At 35.9% G+C, this 12,677-nt stretch overlaps 1 protein-coding gene across 1 annotated transcript in view; it reads left to right on the forward strand.

The window, feature by feature from the left end:
* MEIKIN (meiotic kinetochore factor) overlaps nucleotides 1-12,677 on the forward strand; it is a 133,688-nt gene that overhangs the window by 87,755 nt on the left and 33,256 nt on the right. The window lies entirely within an intron of this gene.

Raw genomic sequence — 12,677 nt, forward strand, 5'->3', positions numbered from 1 at the left:
TAACGAATAAACTACAAAGCTGGTTTAGAGGGAAATAAAATAGATAAGCCACTAGCTAATTTGATTTTTAGGAAGAGTTAGAGCAAATCCTAATTACTCATATAAAAAATGAAGTAAAGATGATTCAAAATAAATGAAGGAGAAATTAAGGAAATTATTCATATTACTTTTGTACTATATATCAATAAGACTTCATTTTAAGTGAAATTAATATTACATAAAAACAAAATGCCCAGATTAATAGAACAAATTACAGAGAACTTAACTCAGTATCAAGAAAAGAAATTGAACAAACTATAAATGAATTTCCAAAGAAAAATACCTAGGACCTGGAAGCAAAATACCTGATCTTTTTCCTTCTCTTATTTGGTTGTATGTCCTCTTTACCATTTTTCATTCTAGCTGATACAATATGTCTTTATAACCTGTCTAATGTATAATGTGAAAGTATTTACAGATCCTATACTTGACTATATGCCGCCATGCAGGGGAGGGAGGGGGAGAAAATGTGAAACTCAAGGAATTGTGGAACTGAATCCTGTAAACTAAAAGGAAACAAACAAATTAATTTTAAAAAATAATAAAAGGGGAAAAATAAATAATAGGTCATGTATGTATATATATATATATATGTCTTCCAAAAAGAAGAATAAATGTAAATTCCTACGCAGACTCAAATGAAAATTTGAACAATTAAATTAAAGGCAAAGTATTGTATGAAAATGACCTTGGAATCTTAATGAACTCCAAGTTTAATATGAGTCAACAGCATAACAAGAATTATTGGTATCTTGGACCTCATTTATAAAAGTGTAATGTCCAGAAAGAGGGAGATGGTTGCCCAGTTATGTTGTGCTATGGTTAAACTAAATTTGAGGCATTATGTTAAGTTCTAGGGTTCACATTTTAGGAAGAATATTGACAAACTGGAAACTGCCCGCTGGTTCTGGAGGTAACCAGAATAATTTAAGGGTCTTAAAATCATGTTATTTGGGGATCAGTTAAAGGCACTAGAGATGCTTAACCTGAAGAAAAATAAACAATAACAACAACACAAATAAGGTCAAGGGTGACATAGCCTCATTAAAATATTTAAAGGAAAGTCATACGGTGTTGAGGCCCACAGGCCTGTGGCACTCTGACCCTGATGGCTGAACAAGCCCTCTCAGGTGTTTGGCCTGCTGATAGGTCTGGATCAGTTCCCCATCCCCCAGGAAAGAGCTCAAACACAAAGGTGTGAGGATTATGTCCTTGAGATGAGCAGGGCATTTTACACCCAAGACCTGGAACTGAAAAGTGAGTGTCCTCAGGGGAATACAATTAGGGAGGAGAATTATGACTCTGTAAAGCTATGCCTGGAACAATAAACATGGCTCTTTACTTTCACCACAAAAAAAAAAAATACCTAAGACCATAAAATTTACAAGTTAATTCTGTCAAGCATTCAAAGAACAATTAATTTCTGCTTTAAAATTATTTTATTTATTTTGTTACATATAAAATTACATGTAATTATATGTAAACTATTTTAACAATGATTTAAAAAATTTTTGATTTCCAACTTCCCTCCCTCTCCTCCCCTCCTCTCTTTCAAAATGCAAGCATTTTGATATCAGTTATACATGTGAAATCATGCAAAACTTATTTCTATATTAGCCATAAAGAATATTTTCAATATTACATGAATTCATTGCAGAAGTAGAAACATAACTCATTTCCTTCTATAATACAAATATGATCTTGATACTCAGTTTTGATACCTAAACCAGGCAAGGATAAAAAGGAGAACAGAAACTATAGACCAATATAGATCAATGAATACAAAGCAACAATTTTAACAAAATGGTTATAGCAGTGAATAAAAAAAAAAAATTTCATGCTAGAACCACATGAAATTTATTCCAGGAAAGCAGTGTTGTCTCACTATTGGTGTGTATATATATATCAATCAATCAATCAATATTTATTAAATACCTACTATATGCAAACAGGTAGATAGGTAGATAGAGATAGATAGATAGATAGATGAAGCAAGCTATATTTGGAATAAATAAGAAATAATTAACAAAGAGATAGCACTAGAATTAAGAAGGGTTAGGGAAGGTTCCCTGTAAAAGATGGAATTTTAGTCAGGGCTTAAAGGGAGCCAAGGAGTTAAATAGGCAGAGTGAAGATGGAAGGACTTTCCAGGAATGGGGGACAGCCAGAGAAAATGCTTAGAGCTAAAAGATAGAATATCTTGTTCATGGAGCCAGGAGACCAAGGTCATTGGTCACTGTCAGGGAGTAAAGTGTGATAAGACTGGAAAAGCAGGAGGAGATGAGGTTATGAAGGGCTTTGAGCAGCAAACATTTGAATGCCAGATCCATTTGGGGTTTGATCCTGGAGGCATTAAGGAGCCAGTAGAGTTTATTGAGTAGGGGTGTGACATGATTGGACCTGCACTTTAGGAAAGTCACTTTACGGGCTGAATAGAGGATGGATTGGAGAAGGAATTGAGGCCAGGATGCCCACTAGCTGGCTATTGTAGTAGCCCAGGCATGAGGTGATGAGGCTCTGCACCAGAGTGGTATCAGGGTCAGAGGAGAGAAGAGGGCGGATTCAAGAGATGATGCAAAGGTGAAATCAACAGACCTTGGCAACACATTGGATGTAGGGAATGAGAGATGGTGGGGGGTCCAGGATGACTTCTAGATTGTAAGCCTGAGGGATTGGGAGGATGGTATTGCTCTCTGCAGTAATAGGGAAGATAGGAGGGAGAGGAGGGGAGGATTAGGGAGAAAAGACAATGAGTTCTATTTTGATCATACTAAGTTTAAGATGTCTAGTAGACATTCAGTTCAAGATGTCTGAAAGGCAATTAGAGATGTAAGATTGAAGGTCAGCAGAGAGCTTGGGATAGGTGCATATGAAAATTATCAGCATAGAATTGGTCATTAAATCCATGAGAGCTAATGAGATCACCAAATGAAGTACTGTAGAAGAGGGACCAGGATAGAATTCTGAGGGACACCTATGGTTAGAGGGTATGATCTGGAAGAGGATCCTGCAAAAGAGGCAGAGAAGGAATGGTCAGAAAGATAGGAAGAACCAGGAAAGTGGTGTCCTGAAATTTTAGTGGGAAGGGAACGTTAAGAAGGAGAGTAGGCAGCAGGCATAATAGTCAATCAGTCAGACCCTGCAGAGAGATCAAGGGGAACATGGGTTGAGAAAAGGCCATTGGATTGGTGACTAAGAGGTCATTAGCAGCCTTAGAGAGAGCAGTTTCAGTGGATTGATAAGGTCAGAAGCCAAATTGTAAGGGGTTAAGGAAAGAACAAGGGGAGAGAAAGTGGGGACATATATTGTAAGTGGCCTTTGCAAGGAGTTTAGCTACAAAGAGCAGAAAAAATATGGTCTAATAGTTAGAGTTAGAAAGGTCAAGTGAGAGGTTTTTTTCAGGATGGGGAAAACATGTTTATAGGCAATAGGGAATGAGCCAATAGACAGGAAGAGAAGAGGGAATGGAATTGGATTACTTAACCAAGTGGAGGTGTTAGTCTTGTTGAAGAGTAAGGCCACTTTATCATATGATATAGGTGAAGGAGGAGAAAGTGGCAGAAAGCATTTGAGTGATGGGAGATGAGAAAGAGGAGAAAAGAGGGAGCTTCTCAGTCAAGGGCCCCAAATTTTTCTGTAAAATAAGAGACAAGGTTCTCAGCTGAAAGAGTGGAGGGAGGGAAAGCCATGGGAGGCTTGGGGAGGAATGAAAAGGTTTGGAAGAGCTACTGTGGAGAGTACAATAGTCAGTTGATAAAGGAGTTATAATAGGATTGCCTAGCAGTAGTGAGGGCCCAGTTGAGGTTATGTAACTAATACATTTGTAGTGGACCCAGTGAGAAAGATTGCATGATTTTCTCCATATTTTTTGGTCAGCAGCATGACTGTAGGAATGAAGGCAGCGAATGGTGGGAATGATCCAAGACTAAGGCTTGCTTGGGCATACCCAGCATTATGATAAGAGGGGTAGGGTAGGGATTCAGGAGAGGAGGACAGTGTAGATTAATGTGTTCACCAAGGGGTCAAGATAGATAGAAGAGGAGAGAGTAGTTAGTGTAGGGAAGATGGCCTAGCAGAAAGTGAAAGGTCATGAGATTAGAGGTCATGATGCATACAAAAGTAGAGTTTTGTAAGGAAAGGCAGAGGGAAAAATGAAAAGCCAAGAAATGATGATTGGATAAAAGGATTTGGGAATTCTTTTTCTTTTTTTTTTCTGGAGGGGGGAAGGCAGAGTAATTGGGGTTAAGTGAATTGCCCAAGGTCATACAGTTAGTAAGTGTCAAATGTCTGAGGCCAGATTTGGACTCAGGTCCTCCTGACTCCGGTGCTCTATTCACTGCACCACCTAGCTGCCCCAGGATTTGGGAATTCTTGAACATAGAGGTGGTATATTTGTGGATGATGGCAAGATCAAAGTTATGATCATTTTTGTATGAAGCTAAGTGGGGTAAAGGAGTAACTCATGAGAGGTGAGTAAGTTGAAGAACTGAATGGATAGGGTATTTGAGGAGAGTCAATATGCATATTCATGTCCTCTGGTATGAGGGCAGGAGTTAGAGGAGAAAATTTTTGAGCCCGGTTCTGAACTCATTGAAAGGCTGTGAATTAAGGGCCTGCAGACAGCAGCTACCAGGATTTTGATTAAGTGGGAATAGCATGAACCTCAAAGGAAGAGAGGCTTCTGAGTGATGGATGAAGGGGAAGAACCTGGAAGAGGTAATGGGGAGCAAGAAGAATTCCAATTCCCCTGCTTTCACCAGTGAGCTGAGGAGAGTGAGTGAAAGTGTGGCCAGTACTGGAAAGGGGAGGAAGGAAGACTGTGTCCTTAAGAGGGAGCCAAGTTTCAGTAATAGCTAGTAGGTTGAAGAAGTTCTGAGAGGAAAAGATTTAAGATGAAAGGAAGTTTGTTGCATATGGAAGAGGCATTCCAGAGGGCACGGTGGAAGGACTAGGTGATGTTTGAAACTTTGTAGTGGGAAGATTGAGAAGGGTGGGGATGAAAAATCAAGGCCTTTTTTACCTTCTTTCTGGTTATTGACATTATTAATAGATGTGGTTGCTAGTTAGCCAATACATAGTAATATATAATAATATATTACTTAATATTAATAATAAATATATAATATATAATTATAATATATAATAAATATATAAATAATAATAATATAATTATAATAATATAGTAATAGATAATAATACATTGTATTACTATGTACAGAAGAAATATAATGGAGGTAAAATTAGTTTTTTATGGTACAAATGAAGGTAGATTTTTGGTGAAATAAACCATAATCTCTTTATCTCTACCAGTACAAACATTATCTTCACTAGAATAGTTAAATCCAGATATTAGTGTGCTGATTGGATAAAATTGTCCCTGTATCAAATTCAAAAGAAAAACCTTCAGAAAGAATATTTTAGTTTTTTTCTTAATACAAATTTTATCTGATTTTCTTTTTATATTACCATTTATATATTCTATATCTAATCAGTCATTCAACAATTATTATTTTTCTGATTTAATTTTTTTTGTTAAGCCTTAACAGTTTCCCTATTTAAAGAAGAACACAATAAGAGGATTACCTATAATAGTAAAGAGTATTTTCCATGCTGCCTACTTTTAAAAAAATTTTGTAATAAATTCAACAGATACCTTTCCAGACTGTCCCAACTTGTTTTAACTTCCTTCTAGTCTTTGCCTACTTTTTTTTTTTGCTTTTTGGAGGGCAATTGAGGTTAAGTGACTTGCCCAAGGTCACATGGCTAGTTTTTGTGTTAAGTGTCTGAGGCTGGATTTGAACTCAGGTCCTCCTGACTCCAGGGCTGGTGTTCTATTCACTGCACCACCTAGCCTCCCCAACAATGCATACTTTTAAAAATGTTCAATGGTCCTCTTCTTTATTGTCTTCTTTTTTCTTTGGCATCACCATTGCTAATCCTGGCAAACCCTTCCATTCCCCTCAGCCCTGCAATCAAAAATGGAAGGAAGACCTCATAGCAAATAAGGGAATCATCATAGTATTCATGTCCAAATATGTATGTCTCCCTCCAAAAGTTGAGATTATCATAGGTCCTTTGGAGATGTGATTGTCTTCCATTGCTTTGATCAAACTTCTTAGTTCTTTAAATTTTTTTCTTCTTTGTAATGTTGTCATTGTATAAATTGTTTTTCTAGACTCAACTCACATCCCTTTGCATCTGTTTATGCTTTTCAGGATTCTCTGAAATCCTCTCTTTTGTCATTTCTGACATCACAATATTTCATTACATTTACACAACACAACATAGTTAACCATTCCCCAATTGATGGATATGCCATTAGGTTCTCCGTTTCCTTTTTTCTTTTAAATCCTCCTGTCAACACGAGGGAAATTTGTTTATGTTGTGACTATTCTCTCCAAAGGATTATACTCACTTTTAACCTCCCCCTACCTCACCACTGAACTTTTTACTGTTGAATATGATATATTCCTATACCTAACTCATCTGGGTGTGTTTGTGTGTGTTTTAAATGTGTTACAATCACCTTCCTTTTTCTGGTTCATAGAAGAATGAGAGTATGTTTTATTTTTTAATTTTTTTAAAGTCTTGTATTTTATATCATCATTTTCCCCAGTATCCCTCTCCCTCCGACTCCCAGAGAACTTTCCCATATAATAAATATTTTTTAACACAAAAAAGTGGGGAAAAATCATTTGTATATTGTGTATGGTTATTCTTTCCACTTACATTGTTGTAGTCACTGTGTGTCTTGTTTTCTTGCTGTTCTTATTTCACTCTGCATCCATTTGTATAGATCTTTCCATGCTTCTCAGTGTTCATTATTTCACAGTAATACTCCATTATATTCACATACCACAATTTGTTTAGCCAATCCCCAACTGATGAGCTTCTACTTTGTTTCCAACTTTTTTACTATCAACAAAATTGCTTTTATAAATAATTTTTGTGTTTATGGGGGAGTTCTGCTTATCAGTAACTTCCTTCAGATATAAACCCAGTAATGGAGTCAGTGGTTTAAAGGGTATCACCAAGGGTGAGTAACCTCCAGTCTTGAGGCCACATGTGGCCTTCTAGGTCCTTGGGTGTGGCCTTTTGACTGAGTCCAAGTTTTACAGAATAAATCCTTTTATTAAGGAGATTTGTTCTGTGAAGTTTAGATTCAATCAAAGGGTCGCACTTGAAGACCTAAAGGGCCACATATGGCCTCAAGGCCTAACGTCCTCTGCCCTGGATGGACATTTTAGTCACTTTATTTGCATGATTCTGAATTGTTTTCCAAAATGGTTGGACTATTTCACAGCTCTACCAACAGTGTATTGGTATAACTGTCATCCAACGACCCCTCCAAAACTGAGTGTTGCCATTTTGTCAGTTTTGCAAGGTGAAACCTCAGGGTTGTTTGGATTTACATTTCTCTTATTATTAATGATTTGCAACATTCTTTCATGGGATTGTGAATACTTTGTAGTCATTCTTTTGAGAAGTGTATACATACATACATATGTAACATCACATATGTGTGTATATGAGAATATGAGATACCAAACACTTATCAAAAGAATTTCATACAAAACTTTATCCTACTTGGCCACTTCCTTCTTATCCTAGGTATATGAATGTTGTCTGTGCAGAAACTTTGCAGTTTCATGTAAACAAAGTTATCTGTTTTATTTTCTGTAATTGCCTCTGTCCTTTGTTTAAGTGTATATCTCTGGCTCACATAGAGAGTGAGAGGTATGCAATCTGCTTCTCTTTTAATTTTTTATAGTATAATCTTTATTGTGGTTGCACAGCCATTTAGAATGTATTGTGGAATATAGTATAAGATGTTAGTCTATGCCCAATTTCTGCTAGACTGATTTCCAGTTTTCCAAGCAGTTTTTATCAAATAAGTTATTTCCTAGGTAATTGATGTTTTCCATTTTATCAAGCATTGGGTTGAGTTCCATTGTTTCAGATTCTTCCTTATTTATTCTGTTCCATTGGTCTATTTTTTTAAACAAATATTAGATGGTTTTGATGACTGCTGTTCTATAATTAGTTTGTGGTCTGGAAGTGATATTCTCCTGTCATCCCTAACTCCTTTCATTATTTTCCTTTATAGTCTAGAACAGGAGTGAGGAACCTATACATGTGACTTTCTAGGTTCTCAAGTGCAGCCCTTTGACTGATTCCAAACTTCACAGAACAAATTCCCTTAATAAAGAGATTTGTTCTATAAAACTTGTTTTTTCTACATGAATATTGTTATTATTTTATCAAGTTCTATATAACATCCCCTTAGTAATCTGAAATATCATAAAAATATAAAGTAACTTTGGTAGTATTTGACAGTATTAAATTTGGTAGGGTTTTTTTTTTCCTTTTGGGAGGGCAATTGGGATTGTGACTTGCCCAAAGTCACATGACTAGTAAATGTGTCAAGTGTCTGAGGCCGGATTTGAACTCAGGTCCTCCTGACTCCTGGGCTGGTGCTCTATTCATTGTGCCACCTAGCTGCCCCAGTAGTCATTTTTATTATATTGGCATGACCCAGCCATGAGCATGCACATTCCTCCAACTATTTAAGTTGTTTTTTATTTCTTTAACAAACACTTTGAAGTTGAATCTATACAAGTCTTGCATATGCTTTGGTAGAGCCCCAGATATTTTGTGTGTTTATAGTTTTCTCTTTCCTCAGTAGAATTTCCCTTTCTGTTATTACTTCTTGTATTTTGGTATTATTATAGAGAAATGTAGTTGATTTCTGAGGCTTTATTTTATAGCCTGTAACTTTGCTGAAACTGAAACTCAATCTGTAACTTTGATGATTTGCTAGGGTTTTCCAAGTATACTATCATGTCATCTACAAGTAGGTATATTTTTTATCTCTTTACCTACTTTTATTTCTTTAATTTCTTGTGTGTGTGTGTGTTATTGCTATTGCTAGCATTTCCAGAAATGTGTCAAATAATAGTAGGGAGAGTGAGCATCACTGCTTTAATCCTGCATTTATTGGGAAAAGTTCTAGTACATCCCCATTGCAGATGATGCTTGCTGTTGGTTTTATATAGATGCTTTTTATGATATTAATTTAATTGCTTTGTAATAATTTTAGCAAAAATGAGTGTTATATTTTGTCAAAGGTCTTTTTGTGCATATAATATTAATGTGGTTTGGGATATTTTGGTTTTTAATGTGATTACTTTGATTTTTAATGTTGAGTCATCCTTAAATTCCTAGTATAACTCCAATTTGATAAGAATTTTTTTTGATACATTACTAAAGACTTTTTGGTTGGATTTTGTTTAAAATCAATATTTATTATTTCCTTTGAATCATTATTCATTAATGATTTTGGCCTATGGTTTTCCTTCTGTGCTTTTATCTTACCCTGGTTTAGGTATTATTAGCACTATATAATTCTTTTTTTTTTTTTGCTTTTTTTTTTCTGGAGGGCAATTGGGGTTAAGTGTCTTGCCCAATGTCACATGGCTAGTTTTTGAGTTAAGTGTCTGAGACTGGATTTGAACTCAGGTTCTCCCGACTCCAGAGCTGGTGCTCTATTCACTGCGCCACCTAGCCGCCCCAGCACTATGTAATTCTCATAAAAGAATTCTGGTAGGATACTTTCTCAGTTTTTGAGAATAATTTGTGCAGTATGGGTATTAACTGCTCTTTCAAGATTTGATAGAATTCTCCTGTGAATTCTTCAGGGCCAGGAGTTTTTCCTTTTGTAGCTCCTTTACCTTTGTAGTTCTCTTACCTTTTTTGAGATTGAGTTAGATAAAATCTTGATCCTAGTCTTCTGATGGTTTACGCATTTTATCGTTTTGAAGGTATTTCTATATTTTTCTTAATATATGACAGTATATATATTTACTATATATGTATTAGTTTTGTTAGCATGTAACTCTAATATGTTTTGATTATTCTTTTTATTCTGATTTTACTGTGATTTTGCCTTGCTTATTTGCCATTTTATTGATTTGATTTTCTGTTCTCTTTAATCAGATTAGCTAAAGGTATATCAATTTTATCAGTCTTTTCAAGGAACTAGCTTTTAGATTTAATTATCATTTCTATGGTATTTTTTCCATTTATCTATTTCTCATCTAATTTTTAATATCTTCTTTTTTTGTTTTTATTTTGTGCTTATTTGTTGCCTTTCTGATTTTTAAAACATTATTCAGTTCATGTTATGTTTTTCATGTATGTTTGTATTGATATAAAGGGAGAGTGATTTGGAGGTTGGTATACTACAGCAACAATATATACAGGATGGCATAAATGAATGAAATTAGCCTCAAAAAAAAGGTTGCTAATTGAAGGTGGTAGAAGGAAAATCTAGTAGTGGGGACCAAGGATCATGTCGACCTTCCCTCTTATCAGAGTGTGTTACCTGGTATGAGATATCACTGGAAAAATGGGCCAGTCATTTGATTATGTTCTATAGAGACCTGTATTATCCTCCAGGTTTCTAGGAATTTGATGATTTTTTTTAACTTGTGAAAAAAAGAGATTTATAAAGAAGGGAGATATAGCTATTATAGGTTAACAATTATAGAGAAATGGGAAAAAAGTGAGTTGGGTAAAGGGAAGGGTTGAGGGAGATGAGAAGTAGCAGGTGGGGCAAGGACACAATTGACTGGCAGCATGTTAATCACAAGGATTAAGAAAATAGGAGGTATGAATTTACTAGCCATAGGAATAAAGAAGTACCAGTTGATTGAGGCCTGCCGAGATAATATTAGTGTCTGAGATCATTCTCTAAATATCTATAGACTGAGGGTAGAGTTATTCCTCTACTGATTTGGCTTGGGACATCTGGGTCAATTAAATACCTAAAGATCTGGTTATCAGGTATTAGACTGAATTTATACTTGTTACAAATGTGTAGCTTCATCCCAAGATGACAAGTGATAAGGAACAACCAGAAGACATTCTACATGTAGTATGCCCTTGCCTAATAGGGGGGCCTGTTTTGTAAGACCCTGGTCCTTTCTGTACTTTGATATCCAAGGTCCTGGTCTAGGTTCCATTAGGCTTGCTTTCTAAAAGGACTGTAAACTTAGAGAATCAGTTATCCCCTGAGAAATGGTCTTAGCTAAGGATGTGAATAAGTGAGATTTTTAAGGGTTTACTGAAATGTAGGTTTTTTGAGGGGACTTTTTGGTTTTTGTCTTTGTATCCATATCATCTAACTCATAATAGGGACTTTATAAAGATTTGTTGTATTGAATTCACTTACACTGAAGACCAGGGTAGGTTATTAGCAGAAGCTAGAGTTGTTCTGAGTAACCTTTTTTTTTTTAACCCATAGAGGACAGCCACACTTTCCTATACAATGTCTTTTGATGGCACTCTCTGAGATAGTTGTTAGTTCAGATGGGCTGCAAGTATTGAATCCTAGGGAGTGGAGTTGATTCAAGCCTTACTGCCTTACTTTACAGATGTTAAAACTGAGGCCCAGAGAGAGGAAAGGATTGAATCACAAAACAAGTCAGTAGTAGAACTGGAGCTAAAACTCAGGTCTCCTGACTTCTCTCCTGGAGTTCCTTTCCCTCTGTTAATATTGCCTTCCTCCAGGAGATAAGAAGAATTCAGGGGAAGAAAAAGGAGTCATAAGTGTTTTCATTTAGATATGATGCTAGAATTTTTTTTTTTTTGCCTTTTGGAGGGCAATTGGGGTTAAGTAACTTGCCCAAGGTTACATGGCTAGTGTTTGTGTGTGTGTGTGTGTGTGTGTGTGTGTGTGTGCACGTGTGCTAAGTGTCTGCCCCTAGAACCGAACTCAGTTCCTGAAATTTCAGGGGCAGCTAGGTGGCACAGCGAATAGAGCACCAGCCCAGGAGTCAGGAGGACCTAAGTTCAAATCCGGTCTCAGACACTTAACACAAAACTAGCTGTGTGACCTTGGGCAAGTCACTTAACCCCAATTGCCCTGCCTTCCCCCCTCAAAACAAACAAACAAATAAATAAATGCTTGATTTAAAAAAAATTCATTTTCATTGTTGAAGATGGTATGGCCGCCAGTCAGTTAAAAAAAATTGGAAGACATCCTGAATATGTGTATATTTATTTATTTATAAATTTTATGCATATAAATTATAATTATATACATTATAAAACATGCAAAAATAAAATGTAAAAAGAATGAAATTAAGATGAAATAATATTTGATCTTAGAATCAGTAGGAAGACATTGAGAAGGGAATGATGTGGTCATACCTGACCTTTAAGAAATAACTTTGGCAATTGTATGGAGAATGGATTGGAGTTAGGAGAGAAATGAGGCAGAAAGAATAATAAAGAGGCTATTGTAATAGTTCAGTGAAGATGTAATAAGACCCTGAAGTAGATTTGTGGTTATGAGTAGGGAGAAAGGGGTAGATGTGAGCAATGTTGTCTATAGAGATGCAGAAGAGGAGAGGGGAAGCAAAATTTGGCAACTGAATGGATTTGTGGAGTGAGTAAGAATAGAGAGATATGTCAAGTATGTGAACTTGTATGCCTAGAAGGATCATAGTACCCACAAAAGAAACAGGGAAATTTGGAGGAAAAAAAGAGTCCTTGGATAATTTAATGAGATCTGAGATACTGATTACACCTTTCTATCATCTTGTGAGACTCACTGTGTCACACCAAAACAAAAA

Source organism: Petaurus breviceps, unplaced genomic scaffold (assembly GCF_028583685.1).
Source record: "Petaurus breviceps papuanus isolate PSGF00001 unplaced genomic scaffold, PetGlider_PUasm1.0 189, whole genome shotgun sequence".
Classification (NCBI taxonomy): Eukaryota; Metazoa; Chordata; class Mammalia; order Diprotodontia; family Petauridae; genus Petaurus; species Petaurus breviceps.